Source organism: Mya arenaria, chromosome 13 (assembly GCF_026914265.1).
Source record: "Mya arenaria isolate MELC-2E11 chromosome 13, ASM2691426v1".
NCBI lineage: Eukaryota > Metazoa > Mollusca > Bivalvia > Myida > Myidae > Mya > Mya arenaria.
In genome coordinates, this window is record NC_069134.1 from 14,111,073 (window position 1) to 14,130,488 (window position 19,416).

The 19,416-nt window shown below is 36.4% G+C and overlaps 1 pseudogene; it reads left to right on the forward strand.

The window, feature by feature from the left end:
• LOC128215049 (uncharacterized) overlaps window positions 1-19,416 on the forward strand; it is an 89,269-nt pseudogene that overhangs the window by 33,871 nt on the left and 35,982 nt on the right.

The window sequence follows — 19,416 nt, forward strand, 5'->3', positions numbered from 1 at the left end:
GGTCAGTACATTGTATATTGTTGCAGTATTGGTGTATTGAATTTTAAGAGAATGTTAAATGGGGTAACTGCTAAATTTATCATACGGGTAAGAATCCATTTGACATCTTGGGTTACAAAAATGCGCCCAGGTTAGATTTCAAAAATGAAAACATACAAACTAAACAATTAGTAAGCAGACTTTATCGTTTTCAAATCAGCGGGAACAGCCAAAGGTCACTGTTGGAATTTGGGTTACCCGTTATAATCTACATCAAGCAAGGAAATTAAAGAAGGGTATAGAAATTGAAAATATTAGGAGATATTATTTAATCTGGGTTTAAAGTGCGCCCAACGGCGAGTGACTTGCGTCTGTATTTAATTGTAATTTAAATGCAGAGAGTCACGTAAATCTGCACAACCGGTGGTCCCCTCTCTGATGAGTCGTTTAAACTTCAGGTGCACATAAAACGAAATGTTGAAACTCTAGTCAACTTAAATGTTCAAAAGGTCTTCAATTCAAACGAATACACTGAATGCTAATCATTTGATAATACAATTTAAATAATAAGTGTATTTAATAGTTTGATTATACCATCAGCGAGACTTGTCATAGACAACTTCTTTGATAAAAAAAACTGTTGCCAAAGTGACGTCAACATAGTAAATTGAGATGTTGGAAACACTGTGTGCACGTGTGGGCTTCTTTGTTGCATCATCCAGGTTTGTGAACATTGTACGAGGAATGAATGACATGCACGGGGAAAGTTGATTATACGTGTGACCGCGGGCTTACAAATATTTCGAAGCAACTTTTATACTCAACTGAAACTTTCAATGAACGTGTAGCTACACGTTCTCATGTGTAGCTACACATAAAGGTACACGTATACTTCGTGTATTGGCAAAAACCAAACGTGTGGTATAAATCCGTATGTCCGTTCCATAATTGTTTTAAACGACCGCATTTATGCATAATCAGCCTTCTTCAGGATGTCAATTGTATGACATAATTTGTCTGTCAAGGATTACAATGTTATCTGCTGTTTACAACCAATTCCCGCCTTCACTCTCCTCACATCCCCCGGCTCATGTTCTCCACACTACGGTCGGTTAATCAATACACCCATCAGGTCCCGGCTTGTCTTTTTAACTCTCTCTAATTAACACATTTGAAACAATCGAGAGTCGCCCTCTTAATCATATCAACTGAATCTTCTGACATTTCTCTTTCTTCTGCTTGGTCTCTGCTGACCGATTTCCTGCAGATAAAAAAGCTTTTGCAGATATTTGGCGACACAGTTTAAAAGCAAATCTTTAAGCCTTCTTTCTAGTTACTGCCTTCACTTTTTTCTCATCTCACACAGTAAAATAATTGAAATTATGTTATAGATGTTCTAATGACGTTGTTAAGCGCTCGGGCCCAGCATTCTGATAAAGCGATATTGAAACGCACATTTCCGGAAAACAATATGTTATTGAATATGGCCATGCATTTTGTATGACAAATATTAAATAACAAGCCATTTATTGTCAGTGGAATGACACTGGTTATGTATTTCTATTATGTATTATGTTATTGATTAGTCTACAGAACAGGGATGCCACTTGTATTGATTGTCGGAGGCCTAAAAGGCATTGCTTATTTGATATATTGGCACAGAGTAATGCGGAGTAATGACATCACGACATCTCCGGCAGAACACAGTGTAAAGGCATTCACATCATCAATTTCTAATTAATTGAAAACTCGCCACATAAACAGCATTGTGCCAAAACTCATTACAACTGCATTTGAACTGGCAGAAGGAGTTTAGCAGACCAGCAGAGGCATTAGTAGTTCTTAACGTCGAGAGGCTTGTGCTATTGGGAAGGTATATTTTCTGAATGTAATACGTATCATCCAAGGGATGAAACTACCTTCAAGGAATGGAATTGCGTAGGCAACACCAATTCAATTTCGTGTTCGTCGGATTTTGGCCAGCTAGCGGACTAAATATAAGTTGAAATACATTTCCCCCCAGAGAGTGATGGCGAAACCATTTCCAAATACAATTACTATTAAGAATGATAATCCTGAACAATTATAACTTTATTCTCCCTTCTAAACGTGCGTATAAGGCAATACCCCACAACATAGTTATTTAATATAAATGTTTTAATAAGTTGTTTGATGTAATAATATGTTTACACGTTATTGGATTCAACATCAAAATGCATTATTTTGGATGTTCGTTGTTTTCGATTATTTTGGTGAAAAATAGGAGCGGTCGAATTCAAAAATAATACTTTGGAAAGCAACAAAGACAGTAATTGATGGCTGACGTAACGTTTCACGTGACATCCGATACAAACTCTCACCATGCATTCACTTTGTTTTCCTATCAGACGACTCTGTCTTGTTTGACTGTTTACGTTAACACGGGGAGTGCCATGAAAGGCCGGAACTCTTGAGTAATCTTTGAGTGTGAGATTATGAAAACAACAACATAAGGCATAGAGCATTGTAAGATGGCAGCTCTCTCCCGTATGGGGCATTGATTTTCGGCGGTAGTGGGAATTAATTTCTGCTCCAGCAAGTGGAATGAAGATTTATACAGAATGTATCGACGTAATCCGCTGTTAGCTTTCCACTTCATGACAGAACTGGGTTTACTCAGACCATTCTTGGCTCGCATTAACCTATTTATTATGAGGCCATTGGAATTAGCAACAGTTAGGCTTGCTTCACCCGTTACCTGTTGACGTTGTCTAAACATTGTATTGTAAACGAGTATTTCAATACATTTCAATAATACAATAAAAACTACAGGGACAAGCCCAGTGGTAAACAATTCAAAACTTAGCCCTGTTTAGAGGCACAAGGCAATGTTACAAACTACAAACACCATAAACAGACCACACAGGAGATCTGTACCGATAAATGATGGGATTACCGCCTTGAAACGGACAGCGAAACATGGAAGAACGGTGACACGAGTTTACTCGGGGCTTAAACATGGCCATAACCTCACACCTGTCTCATTATTCATCAATAATTATAAAATTAAAAATATAAGCCTCATCAGAGCACGTTTATATTTGACCTCATCTTGACTACAAGTAACCACTATTTGGACGATACAAGCTGACCCAATGTGATATGTTCAGAACCTGACCAGACCGAGGTTGATCCCGGCCTCTATCTCTCTTATAGCCCTTTAAGTCGTTGTTACAAAACCACTTTCAACTGTTCTTCAAATTGATGTATTCAAATGTTCTTCAAATTGATGTATTCAAATGTTCTTCAAATTAATGCATGGTGGTGCCAGCCATATTGTTGCTAATTGCCCCGTTGAACGTTCACAATACAGTCAGTTACCAATAACGAATACAAGTGTGTCACTAGTTTGTTGATGAAAGTTTAAAAGTAAACAAAAAATAAAACTTGATACCAATTCTTATATCATGCAGGTGCTTAAAACATATACTCAGTTGAAAAGAAGAAATTTATATAACATTATTTTCGAAGAAAATTCTTCTCATATTCAAATCATGGACAACACGCCTTGAGAGGATACTAAACATTATTAAAACAATAGAAGAACATGATATGAAAATTCTGGAGAAGATGCCAAGCTTAAATAATGATTTATGGCATCTTACTGTTTGGAGCCAGAGCACGAGGCTGTTTGAGAACATCTCCAATTATTGCTATAAAGACGCATCTTATGAGAATACGATAGGATTTCAAACTGGACGTAGTTTCCGACAAATATCCTATGCTAATGGGTCAAGATGATCATGTTCGGATAATAAAACAATTAAAGCAATAAGCCACAAATCACTAGCCGAAGGCAAGCAGACATTTCCTGAGAAAAAACATCTTGTAATTGCAAAGGGAAACTAGTTTCCAAATACTGTGGCTAGTGTGATTGTGGGTTCGGATGGTGGAGAGTTACAGAGATCCACAATGTTTTATTCGTATAGTTATCAACGAAGGAGGTGGGAAATAATACATATATGCACATGTATGCATAATAATGCGAGAGGTTTACTTGTGACATTCTATTTTATGGGGATGACAACAATAGTATAAGGGGTTTGGTCAAACAAATTAAAAGTTTCGTTTTGGTTTCACTGGACAAAAATCCCTTCGTGACTTGGAATTGAACCATAAACGTATGTCGTATTTACAAGCCTTAAAGAAATCCAACATAGATAAATCATGCCCCCGCTTTCCTGATACCTTTGTCTATTGCATTGTTTTCCTTATCTTGCCAAGGGCTATTGGCATCTCCGGTCCCACCTTTTAATATGTCTGACATTTCCATATCTGTATTAGCTCAGGAGAGATTCGCCGTAGTCTAGATTATGTCTGTAATCGGAACCTTAACACATTGACAGCGCGCGTATTGCATATTTCCATGTTGTTATTTGTTTTAACTGATACAAACTTTATCATTATGAAAATATTAGACGTCTAAGTCTTGGTGCCCTCATTACACTTTGAAATGCTTAATTTTACATCAACATCTGACATTGGCATGTTCTTATTGTTCCGAGCGACTCAATATGTATGTACCCTGTCTTTTGGACGTTATACAAAGACGAACTTATCAGTTTCTGTATTGAAGAGATACGTAAGGTTCGTAAAGACAGATTGTGTTTGTGCTGTACGCAATGCCTCACAGGGTCGGTTCAATCTGATGACTAGGTTATAAGCCATGCTCCTCAATAACACCCCCTGAATGTGTGTACCGTGTCTGTGTCTGTGACACGGGTGTACTATGAAATACATGCAGTCGTGCCAAATATATTTTGACAGCTCTGTGTATCCGGGTGTATATTGTATTCATTGCTCGTAACACTATGCCAGAGGGTCAGATTGAAACAAAAGGCCTTTCAGTGTCTATCTGGCGCCCGATCTGACCTCGACAACTCAGTGAACACTCATAATTGACAGAATGTGCATTAAGGCAATTATTTCACTCGGCAGTAGTCGTAATAATTCCATATGTAACTGTAATCGTGTGCTCAATGCCGTGAAATTATCCAGTGAGTTTCAATGATATCGCATTGATTTGCTGATAAAGCAAATCATTTAATGGTTTGTCTATAACATAAACTAAATATAACTTGTTCCATCTACGTACCATTTCTATCTCAATAACCACATTTGTTTGCACACCTCATCCACTTAATTATCAGAATCTGCTAAGTTTGAAAATATAATAATTAAGTTTTGAGAGGCATCAGTAAAGAATTGTTAAATTTATTATCTTAGTTGATTGTTATGCACTATGTGTATGGGCCATAATAAATTATCATGTAAGTTTTACGATAGGATAGGCAGTCGGCAACAGGTACATTTTAATAAAACTGTATAAATTTCAATCTCTGTTGGTTTTTGATACCATCAAAAACTTGTAATTAAGTATAAGTTTTGTCACATATGAAACCGCACGCTGCGCTTAAGGGCAGAAAAACCGCAAGCCACCAGAAGCAACAGGGCGGTTGCTGTCAACGAGTCCACGGTTACCAAGGTTACCAAGACCAACACCCTTGTTAGTAGCCCAGTTTCCTAGGCGCAGCTCCGTCTGTATTCTATGTGTTCTGTATTCTATGACAGACAGTTGAATAAAAATGCATTAATTAGTCCGTCGCACATGGATCATTTGCTATAGAAGAATAGCTTATTATTGCTTTAGTATATGTTGGTATAAGGACACAAGTAGACTCATAGACGGAACACGCTTCTCTCGTGATGGCCTCTGGTGGAGATTTCAGATGGTAAATGAATAGTAACAAAACGTAAATCGGTGCATAAGGTGTGTAGCCACGTCTAGACAGTGTGTCACAGACTCGCGATCTATTACCTTTCTGCATTTGTATCGGCCAATTTAAAAACGGTGTTTATTTCAGCCGAGTGAAAGGTTGGATACTGTATTAAAGGCTTCATATACTTTGTACAAATGTTGCTAAGTATAAACCAGTGACCCGATGACTCCTTTAGGGAGGGTATTCTCATCCTCCCCTTCCCCTTGATTAATTTTCGCGAACATACATGTCCTCCCTTCGGCGTATAAGGGAATACTTAATACAATCAACATCCAATTTAGTGAAATTAGAGAGAGGTTAATAGAATCGTGTAGCAACTATAAATTATAGTTTCAGGTGACTGTAATAGGAATGGTGGGGGAAAATAACACTGCGATACTGAACACAATTCTTAATTTATCCAAATTATCTCATCATTGAGGGCCTAATTTATCTGTTTGTAAGATTTAAGAACTATTGAATGGCTGGATGTCTGTATACAGGTAGGAAGGGGTTGATTTAGAGCCTCGCTGGCGGGTAATGAAGGGTGTCTTTATGCTGTGCATGGCGGGCACGAGCCTATCTAGGTCAACAATGGAAACTTGGGTGGCACTGACAAGGGGACGAACTCTTGGACCATGAGAACAGGCAATTCACAGATGAAAATGAAAGTTGGAAAATAAAATGCAACTTGAAGGCTTCAAGTACTTCTTAACTCGTACTTGCTCATTTGAACCTGTTGTCGGTAGATTGCACATACATTTGATTTGATCTCCATTTTGAGGAAACGGTTTCGTGTTCATGTTCATGTTGATAATGAAAGCATTATCGCAAGGCAAACTGACGTCGGTGTTGTTTTCAAGTGCAATGTTCTTATATGATGATATTACAAGAGGATCGATTCTGGGAGAGTTTTCCTTTGGATGCACCTAATACAGCTAATGTTTCGAATTGATTGAGACTGTCCAATGAGTGTACAAAAGTGATGATAGGTTCAATACTGTCATCGCCCATATCGCAGGCTCAAGTGGCATTCTGTTTTCAGGAATCAGACTATTTTAACCTTCGCATGATATCGCAGTTAAATCTTCATAGAAAGGGTCGTCTCCGATGATATTATTATTGATAAAACAGTACAAATAGCATGTTTGTTTTTTTCAAAAGCTCTGGGTCATATTTACTAACCAATTTACTTTGAGTTTGAAACTAAGGTTCCGAAAACTGAATGATTACATGTTTTAAGATATCTATAATATACATTTTGATATGAAAGATGTGAGTCTGATTGTTGAACATATTATTTGTAACATATCCAGCAATTTTTATCATTTTTTGGTCCTATGTTTTTATTTGCAGCACGAAAATAAAGTTCCGCTATTCTGAGACTACGTCTCAAACTCAGACTGAAGACGTTAGTGTATATGGGCTGTTCTATTGGAGGTTGTCACATAATAGCGTGCATAACATTATCCTGTTGACCTACTGAATTGCTGAATAACGATGTTGCATTCCTACTCCCATATATTTGATTTCTATCATCGACTCTGTTTACTGGATGTCTAGATCAGATTGTTAAAGTTTTTTGCTGTTTTCACAATGTTAAGAATATCTTGTTGCATGTTGTAAATGTCGTGAAACAATTAAGTAGAAGCAGGTATACATCTACGGTTGCACATAGATGACCTGTATCCCCGTCTAGGTTGACACCATTAGCCTTCCTACAGTGTGGGCTGTGAATTTAATATGTGTATGAAGGTTTTGTTCTTTTGATTTACTTTCTATGGGAAAAAGATTGATTAGTGGTTTTATTTATACTTGGCCTCAATTCGCTGTTTGCTGTTGCACTAATATGCTTACCGCAGATGGCTGCACTTGTCGACCCTCTGAGTGAATTATAACGGCTGCATAGGGAAATATAATCGTTTACGAAAATACATAATGATACAACCACATCCATTTAAAAACTAGTGTTCATCCGAGCGGAGGTTCTATAATTTGTTACACCCAACGAATTTACTAGAAAATATGAAATATTTATGAAGCGGTACACAATCAACGTAAAATACTTCCAATTATTGGTCTTCAACGTCATTAGTATATTCGCCCTATCACTATATATCCGTTACTGTAATCTAAACAATGATACATAATTCTGTTCATCCTCTTCTACAACCTGTTTATTAAGCTGTTACACTACTGCGTTTACATATTTATACCTTTTATTAGTTAATTAAAATTGCATAACGCTCCAATAACATAAATATTTGTTCAACTTTAAAGCTTACCTTGTACATACACATGACATATTTAAGTGAAATATTATGTTAGTATAAGTCTTAATAAAATGTCTGTTCTGTTCTGTTCTGTTCTGTTCCTTATTAAACCATTTGTACCTGAAGCTTATACAAAGCACACAAACATGCAATACAGTGTAAGGATCTATCCATACAAATGTTAACACGTTCCGGCTGGCACAATAATTCGACGAGTCTTTGAAGTAAGATGATTGTTAGGTACCATGTTGCGTTCTTTATTAGAATGTCGCCCAAAGCAAACTCCCTCGGTATGCGGTCACATATGTAGTTAACAATACACGCTTGTCTAATGTTGTTACTTGATAAATATTTAAGTATTCAATTTGTATGTTAAAACTTACTGATATATAATATGCCTTATATCAAATACCAGAAAATAGGCCCATACTTTGTGATCTCCGACTATATAATTATACAACAAACGAGTCTTTATTTGCAGCATACTAGGGCGACACAGTGAGCTGAAAATTCTTTCGAATCCATAAAATTCGTATCACACTTAACAAATACATTTCTTAAATAAATATTATACTGTGATACAATACAATATTGAATGGTTTTATATTCAAACTTTTTTTGGTTTTATTAACATGTTTCGAATTCATTATTTGTTATTAATACGTCGTATGTGGAAATCAAAATGTGATGACTTCACCATTCAACGCGATCGCGTTATACAAAAGATTGAATGAAATAATATAAGTGATAAATTGCATTTGATTTCAAATAACTTTTCATCGAGTTCACTTTTTATTTATCGTCGGCTGATTGCAGACATAAAACGTGGATAATAACATTAATTTGTCTGATCATATCGTGATTTTTATGTTAATAGATACGATTTACAAGATTAATTATTCGATACGGTTACAAAAAGTTCTAATGGAAAATAAATTAAAGTTTGACAGGAGGCACGCAATATTGAGCTAGCATTTTGGTAATAACACATCGTATTATTTACTAATTGCTGTTCATGAAAAGGGAATTATCAAACTTTTGATTATGACTATGATATTAACATTTTCAAATAATTGGGTTGCAGGCAATTTCATATTTAAATCATACTATCCTTGACCCGAATACGGTTCCCAAAAGAGATATTGTATTTCATCAGATGTTGACAATATTGCACTGGACGGGATAACAAATTAAAGAATGATTGATTTATTATTTGATTTTGAAGTAGATTGGCGACAAACTTATTCCGAATTTCAAAAAGGGAAAATAATAATTGCACTGGATACTTACACTGTTATGTATTAATCTTCTGTATGTCTAAACACAAGAATTATTATCTCATTTCGACGCAATCTATCTTGTTTTTGATTAAACGTTTACACATTCAATAGTACAACAAACAAGTGAGACGTTATTGTTTTAAAATCATTTTCGCAAACAAATCGTGAAAATACCACAATGGTTATCATGAAATTGATTTCAAAGTTTGGTCACCTATATTTAATTCTAATATTCTAAACATTAATATTGCTAGCCCGATCCTAATGGTTGTTAATGAAAGATACTATAGCGGTGACCTATTTTATATTGGTCGACATGGCCTATATTCCAAATATAACCAGTAACGCAAGAAGTGCCATGTATTCTAAATGCTGCAATACAAACACCGCATTACAACATTACCCTAATCACAATCATTTACTGTAAGATTTTAATGGTACGTGTTGAAGCACTGTAATACAGTAGCGACCTAAATGGTTTAATGGTTATCGTGAAAGCCGTGCACATGTTTATACAGTTGTGACATACAGTCATATGGTTATCGTTGAAGCAAAGCATATAGTGACGCACTAGTGACATTAATTATATTGGTAATCGTCGGAGCAATGCACATCGTGAGACAGAAGTGACATACATTGTATTATAGTGTAACCTACATATAAAGGTCATTGTGAAAAGTAGTTTCTGATACAGTAGTGATCTATATATAAAGGTCATCGTGAAAAGTAGCTTCTAATACAGCAGTAACCTACATATAAAGGTCATCATGAAAAGTAGCTTCTGATACAGCAGTGACCTACATATAAAGGTCATTGTGAAAAGTAGCTTCTAATACAGCAGTGACCTACATATAAAGGTCATTGTGAAAAGTACCTTCTGATACAGTAGTGACCTACATATAAAGGTCATCGTGAAAAGAAGCTTCTAACACAGCAGTGACCTACATATAAAGGTCATCGTGAAAAGTAGCTTCTAATACAGCAGTGACCTACATATAAAGGTCATCGTGAAAAGTAGCTTCTAATACAGCAGTGACCTACATATAAAGGTCATCGTGAAAAGTAGCTTCTAATACAGCAGTGACCTACATATAAAGGTCATTGTGAAAAGTAGCTTCTAACACAGCAGTGACCTACATATAAAGGTCATTGTGAAAAGTAGCTTCTGATACAGTAGTGATCTATATATAAAGGTCATTGTGAAAAGTAGCTTCTAATACAGCAGTGACCTACATATAAAGGTCATCGTGACAAGTACCTTCTAATACAGCAGTGACCTACATATAAAGGTAATTGTGAAAAGTAGCTTCTGATACAGTAGTGACCTACATATAAAGGTCATTGTGAAAAGTAGCTTCTGATACAGTAGTGACCTACATATAAAGGTCATCGTGAAAAGTAGCTTCTGATACAGCAGTGACCTACATTTAAAGGTCATTGTGAAAAGTACCTTCTAATACAGCGGTGACCTACATATAAAGGTCGTTGTGAAAAGTAGCTTCTGATACAGTAGTGATCTATATATAAAGGTCATCGTGAAAAGTACCTTCTAATACAGCAGTGACCTACATATAAAGGTCATCGTGAAAAGTACCTTCTAATACAGCAGTGACCTACATATAAAGGTCATTGTGAAAAGTAGCTTCTGATACAGTAGTGATCTTTATATAAAGGTCATCGTGAAAAGTACCTTCTAATACAGCAGTGACCTACATATAAAGGTCATCGTGAAAAGTACCTTCTAAAACAGCAGTGACCTACATATAAAGGCATCGTGAAAAGTACCTTCTAATACAGCAGTGACCTACATATAAAGGTCATTGTGAAAAGTAGCTTCTGATACAGCAGTGACCTACATATAAAGGTCATCGTGAAAAGTAGCTTCTGATACAGCAGTGACCTACATAAAAAGGTCATCGTGAAAGGTTCCTTCTGATACAGTAGTGACCTACATATAAAAATTATCGTGAAGGCAACGCATTGTGGTAAAGTGGTGACCTATATTCCAATGATTATCAATAAAGCAATGTTCGTTGTGAAATAATAGTGACCTACATTATGTGTGTTAGCGCAGTGCTCGTTGTGAAACAGTATTGACCTACACTATGATGGCTATCGTTAAAGTCCGTTGTCACACAGTAGTGACCTTCATTCTAGTAGCTACCATAACGCAAACTTTATTAAGCAGTGGCATATATTCAAATTCAACAACGTAAAGGAAATGACCTATTTCCAATGGTTGCCATAATGACAAGCTAGCATTACGGCGTCATTCATATCATACTAACGTAAATATACAATTGCAAGTTTCATATTAAAGATATCAGAATGAAATAATTATAAGAAAGAGCGCCTGCATACACCGAGCGCCTGCATACACCTAAGAATAATGAGTGGAAAGCTATCACAAATTGTAGGTAGAGTACTTTCGTCACCTGGCCAGCACAGACAAAATGTCTACAAGAACAGGCTTATAGTAGGTATGCCGTGCTAGAAACCAACCACAGCTGCAGGTGGGCCCGGTGTGAAGTAAAAGTTGTGCGCTATTCATTTAAAACCCTTGTATGATTTGGAGAGGAGGTATTAAATAACACCATCATAAGGATAATCAAATCTTTTTGATGTTATCTAACCAGATTGTGCAGCAGATTAACCAAAACTGCTGAAACACTCCTAATCACGCGACTGCATTCGGTCTATTGAGAATGATATATTGTCCTGCAGTTAATGGTTACCCTAATTACAATGTAGTGGAAGGCAGAAAGCAATATTTCAATTAATCAAGACCGTCGTTCGGATATGTTGAAATCGTCTGTACCGTATACTTACCAAGTTTTGTATTTCATTTAATAATAAGGATTATCTGTTCTCTAGATATAAATCTTGATAAAGATCTCAGAAAAAGGGGAATTACAGTTGACCTACAACACCTGACTGATCCTGAATGATGTCAGCAGACCAATTTCTTTACTTACCGTATCATCTTATCAATTCGGCACGATTATTCAAGAATGTTATAATAAGTATTTTTATGCAATTTTTCTTACGGTGATTACTTTTGTGCAGTTATATACAGGATATTTTTATGGAGAATTTTTGAAATCAAATAAACTCGTCTTGTCTGCTTGCATCGCTGTTACTTTTATTTTAGTTTCCTAAGATGTCAACTGGTCTCGCATTGCGGGTGTGATACTGATGGAGCACTGTCGCTTGTAAACTGAGGACTTGTTTATTTCTCGTGTACGGGCATTTGGGATTCGATTATGTCGTCTTTCGGCCATTTCTCGTGCAGTGATTCCTAATCTTGTTACATTATTTATTACTTGAACACTTAGTAGAGCTTTAATTGTTCGATTGATACAACAGAGTTATATAAAGGGGAAAATGATTGTTTAAAACTGGGGGATTAGAGCCTGGTTTTATTTGTATTATATACTAGTAGCTATGCAACACTTAGACTCGGCTATATTTGTACACCGTGTTCATGTATGTTAAACATAACGTACTTTTATAAGTTTCCAGAATGTGTATTTTATTACGTTATATTCCTTGACTAATACCTATGTTGTTTTTTATCAGGGTTCGCGCGGATTGATGCTGCAGGTAACAGGGTTGTGTGATTCCCAGAGTTTATCCTTGATTGCCACTATTGTCATCATATTCTACATACAGTTATTGGATTAATCATATATTTCTGTTTCAGTTACCTCATTCCACCCCATGTTTATGACCTCTCAGTAACCAACGCAGTTTTGATATTATTCAGTTACCTCATTTCACCCCATGTTTATGACCTCTCATGACCTCTCAGTAACCAACGCAGTTTTGATATTATTCAGTCACATAACCAGAATACTACACAATATATTACGTATATAAAATAAATACGGACCCATTAAGTTTAATCTTTTGGCTGCTGGGCTTGTTTCTGTAGTTTTTCATAGAAATATCCATATTAAAGAATTAAAAACTACGTTGTGTTGTGTATGAGGTAATGATAGGTGCATATGCTGACCAATGTTATGTGTAATAGTCAGGAGCGAAGACACCGCATTACCTTGACTGGACAAACGTCACATACACCGTGATGAGTTAGCAAATTTCATTAACTTTGTTTAAATTCTTCCAAACAATTTGAAGCAGTCTTATTTTCAAACTTTAATCTTGAAATTTATATGAAATTATCGGTCGCGAGTGAAAAATTGGAAAACATATTTTAACAATTATAAAACACCTGGGCATTTTGCGACCATTTGCTATATACAATTTGTGCAATTGGGCATGAATTTTATGATGATTATGATATTTGGGAAATAGGTCAGAGATATAACATTTCATCAAATTACACCTGTGTATCTCAATTGAATATTCATTAATTAAGTGTACAATACAATAATTGAAAACTGGTTGCCTGACAGTTGTCGATTTTCTTCCCGTGTAACAGTGCGGTTAATGCGGCGAGAAGAATTGATCAGAACGACTTCGCCCGTTTTGTATTCGACAACAATCAAACCGGAACATTGTAATTTATAAACACTGTTTGTATTTTCACTGATTTTCATGACAAGAGCTAGCTGCTTTCAATTGGCATTGAACGGTTTTCCGTGTCTTACTCAAGTTTCGTCGTCAACATAATGATAGACCTGTCATATGTGCGCGAAGAATGCGCCGGCGCTTTTATACATGTATTACTCGGAGAAACTAAATCCATTTACCGTTTTGTATATTTGTATCTGAAGTTAATATTACATGTACTACTTAAAATTTGCTCAGCAGAAGAACAGAACAGAACATGACCAGTTTTCGTTCAGACTAAATTACACGATTTTACTAAAACAAAACATTCAATGGATGCCAAGGGCCACAATTTTAATAACACACGAGCTGGTTATGATTTTTTTTATAAATATTTAACAAAAGTATATGTTACCAAAAAATCCCCCCCTCCTCATAAATGGTAATAATCTTGTAATCAAATTTTGATATGTATGTATGTATTCGTATTGATTTGAATACAAAACTGTCGTTATATATGATGTATGTGTTTTGTGTTTATATTTTGCTGTGAGCGTTATGTGTTTCATGTATCAAAGTATTTTTAAATGTAATAATGTATGCATATAATATTACTAGTGATTGATATTACCGTAATGGTACAAGCATACATGAACATAATTAGTTGCAAGATAAAAAGTACATTGTGGTTCGAAAAACGTCGTACTTTACTTTTTAATGCCCACAAAGTAGACTTGAAAATATTTCTTTTACAAAACAATCACATACATTTTTATGACAATTAATAGCAAAACAAAAAACCCAAACCGTTCGGCTTCCATTGAAACTAAGTTGCCTCTATGTAGACACACACATATAACTCTATGTCCACACTGAAACTAATGTTTGTTAATTTTTGAAGCGAAAGAAAACACACTATAATTATTATGTCAACAAAACATTACACCGGATATTAACATGACGTCATTTCCTGTCTACAGGCTACCACACTGCACTGCTTGGTACTAGAGTACGCGGCCGGTGGAGACCTGCTATCCTACATTAAGTCCCAGAAGGAGGGGCGCCTCTCAGAGACGCGAACACGGCCCTACTTTCGGCAGCTGCTATCCGCCCTGCATTACCTCCACGAACGCGGAGTCTCCCACAGGTATGTGACGCCGTTGTTGTTTGTTGTTGTGACAAGTAGATATGCCCTCATTTAACTCATACGTTTTGAACATAGTCGCAAAGCAGTGTATGATTTATATTCAGGCTTTCAAAAATGAAAGTGAAAGTAAAATGAAAGCTTTTAGTATATGACTGTGTAGCAACAAAACTACAAATCTGTTTTTTCTTCTTCAAGAAGTGCAAAGTTTCAAGCTGATACATATAGGGTGTCATCTTGAGCAATATGACTGTGTTTAAGGTCAACTCTCAGCATTATTGAACAAATTTGAATTGAATGGTGAGAGCAGTGGTAAGCGCACTAGCTCCTCACCATGGCGACCCGGGTTCGATTCTCGGCCTGAGCGCATCTTAATTTGGGTGATAGTCACCTAGCCAGACAAGTGGGTTTTCTCCGGTTTCCCTCATAGCACATTGACACTCTCCCACGCAAAATCGTGCGTACTAAAGTGCTTTAGTATAAGTTTATGTAACTTTCTTCTCAATTATTGTAAAAATAAAGAAAGTTTTATCTACTCACAGACGCTTGCACTCGTAGCAAACATTTGCCATGCATATTTGTCCGAGATTTTCATAACCCAGGGAATTTTCCAACGATTTTAGCAAGCTCGATGTTCGCATATGTCAAGCTGGGATGCAGTAATTCTGGAATAAAGGCAATGAATGGTTTGTGTCATGCACGGTAGAAATATTGGCAAGAAACCCCAGATTACATAATCACTGTCAATATGGGTCGTTATTGATCCGTTTTCTGTTGTTCCTAAACAGAAGTTGTCTGCATTTATTTCACTAAATTTAAGTTAATAATAGGATGGAGATATGTTCTTTCTAAGTTCAATTTAACGCCTGCGAATATCGATTCCCTGTCAAAAGTGGAGGCCTTTATTTTGCAAGTAACGAGCAGAAGAGAGCGATGGTTTGCGTCTTTAACTGCCGTTTTATTGGGATAACTTTACGTCTCAGCAGCTATGTAATGACAACACAAACTACTTCAATATAGAGATAGAGACTGGTATTTTTGTCAATGAACGCCAAGAAATCTTTTCATGAAAAGTAGTCCTTAAGAAACTGCAGAACAACGTTGACATTGTAAGTCCTAGTCCTTGTTGACGACAGTTCAGTACCTGGCATTTCCCATATAAACTCTACCATTATGTACTACAAAGCATTTCTTTCTTTCTAAATATGCTCAGTAGCGGGGTAGATTTTATTTGTTTTCGGCACACGCTGTAAGTTTGACAAAAGTTAGCTACAATACAAGTTAAAGGGTTTCTAGCCTCACCATTCGATTTATTATTTCCGCCCACATCATTGAAATATATGCATATATACAAAAAATCCCGTCTGCATTTCTCTGAATTTGTATGTGAATATTTGGTGCGAAAATGGTAAACACACGTACAAGTGAGCCTCGGTTTGGACCTGTATGGCACTCAATCCCTTTTAAAGTAGTGCAATTCCCAGCTCGGACACTATCACGTGACCGTTATCGACGTCTGGTCCCACGAGGTTTGTGCATTATTGTTTGCTACGGACGTAAAATAAGAGATTCATTAAATCATGCCGCCATGGACAAAATCCTGTTGAATGTGTCTCTCTCTGCGGGGTTTGTTTTAATTTTCATTACTTTTATGAGATCTTTGACTGCATTGTTTTCAGACTATGACACAACGTGGTTTTTTTTTATTTCTTCTATAGTTTATTGAAAGTACAAGCGTAATGACACTATCGAGCTCACTCGCAGACAATCTAGCGCGACTCCCTTGACAATGCTCTGAGCTTGGGTTTCAGAAAGTGGAGTTGTCTATTTTCCACAATATATTTGTTATATTGATGGCGAGCGCTTGATTGGGACTCTATCATTTCCATCCTATTCATTTCGCCCCATCAGCTTAATTACACGGGCTAGATTGCCGGCGTTTGCCCGTGCACGGTTTCAAATCCATCCTTCTACCAAGACCGATTATTATGTAAATGAAGGATCTGCGTTTTTTATTCGTTTAATGTTCCATGATGAATGTTTACTTTCCTGGACAGTATATTTCCTTAAAACTTGTCTTGAAATAATTCAAGAACTTTCTAGACGGTCGGTTTCGCAAACACACAACGTACGTAATACCGCTGTGTTTCAACATTGTACGTCTCTATGCCGTCTAAGTAATACCATGCCTCACAATAAAGTATGTTGACTAACTTACGAAAACTGGAACTAGGTTGATACGAGCAATCACAACTTATTGGGTCAGAACTTATGAATGCCAGTGTCAACTTAAATCTAAAGATGTCAGTGTCATTCACATAAAAGGAATTGGTTCAATTAGTCCACCGGGTCAATTAAATTTAGGATGATGATCAGGGCGAAATGAATAGGATGGAAATGATAGAGTCCCAATCAAGCGCTCGCCATCAATATAACAAATATATTGTGGAAAATAGAGGACATTTTAAATGTTTTAAAAAATGGTGAAGTAACGTTACTTTGTTGTTCAGGTTTTGTTGGACCTGGTTTTAAGAGCCTATGTGACATTTTGCAAGCTCGAATAAAAAGCCCTCCTTGCCCTTAAGAGTCATATTCTTAATTAACCTTGGATTTATTATTGGTTCGGTCACGTGGTATGGTGCACTGACGGTGAAGTTCATGCTTTTCTGGCTCCAATATCGCGATTATACGTATTGTCATTCGGAACTCCTCGGCCATTTTCCATTTAAAAATACTTTGGATGTATATAAGACCGTAAAATTGTTAATAATAGTATTTAACAATTGTAATGTTTGAACGTGTATTCTTAGTTTAAATTGACTGCCAGTGAAGTGCATTATTGCATGATTAATTAAAATTCCCAAGAGTAAAAGCATTAAGTTTAACTGTTTAATTGAAATTACTACGCGATCTACTTAATTATAAAGATTTTTTTACATTGTAAACCGTCCATCAATATCCGAGGTTGTTTGCGATGGAAAATGCGGCCGAGGAGTTCCGAGTGACGTATCGTGTCTCAATTTGTAGACGGAAAGGAAAAAAAAACTGTCGTGTTTAATTTTTGTTCGTATTTGCATATAGAAATATTTGAATAAGGCCATTAGTAAGATATAAATATTTTTAACAAAATTATTGAAGAGTTTTCGTGATAGTGGGTCCCGTCAAACATCTTTGAATAGAACACTGCTGTTTGCTGTGAATGTATTTTGTTCTACCTCAGGATCTCATTTCAAGAATTATTTGATCTTAATTTGCCTCAAAGTTGTTGTTTTTTCGTTGAATCAGACTGACGTCTTTGAGCATGCTAAAATTCATTAAAAGATACTCTGGAAGCATTTGGACAGTCTAGCAACTGCTATTAAATGTATCTGGTTGCGTGACGGGTGCTGCCGTGTACTGCAAGTTATAGGGCAAACGGTCGCTCTCAGGTGGTATTAAGTAATTATTGTTTTATGACATTACACACTTTTCACGAACAAAGTGTATGGTTGTTGATTGATGAATGCATCCACGGGCCTATGTGTGTCATGGCACGTTTCCATTGCTGAATATGGATATAAGATATGGAAGCTAAGTATTAAAACGGACAAAAACAACTTTAATAAACCATTTTCTTGTACAATTATATGCTTGTTCTCTAATTCCTTTACAGCTTTTATTGGTTCTATTTGGTTTTATTTTCGTCCTCCTCGCTTTTCTATTTCGCTTTTTTGTGTCATTTAACCATGCATGATATGTAAATTTATGTTTGCGACTTGGGTTGTTTCCGGAGTTCCATTCGAATGGTATTCTAATCCAGTAAATCTCCCTGTTGTAAGAGCATCTGCAGCAGCTTTCCACATTTTATAAATTATTTGAATAGCTACCATACACGTGCACCCAACTCCAAATTGCACCTTTCTCCCAAAAAAGAAAGTTTTTAGTTACCGGGACCTCGTTTAATATTAATTGTCTTTCTGTCTTGATAGAGCACCATGCAGCCACACAGCTCCACACGGGGCGATCATATTGACAGTTCAGGGCATCTGCTTATAGTTCATGATGGCCTGTTTTGGAAACGCTTTTAGCCTCTTATTTTTATTATAAGAGTGCACTACTTTTTGTAACTTACATATTACGTATTTGTTACACTGTTAGGCTGATCTACGACTTTTATTCAGGAATACTGTATGTATACTTACGGCACTCCGTGCATGATTAAAGCGAATAATTTACACACGTTCTATTATGACGCCTGTTGCCAGTGTTGGTCCTGTGTTATATCAGTAGCGTCTGGATGGATATAGCGCATGCGCGTTCGAAAGGTCATTTCAACTGAATTAGAGGAATAGTAACTGCACCCACAAACCGAAATACGAGGGAAGCTGGAGACGAAACTGTTCTGTATCATGTTGTCAAGACAACGTTCAATAACTAGCCTGCGGAAT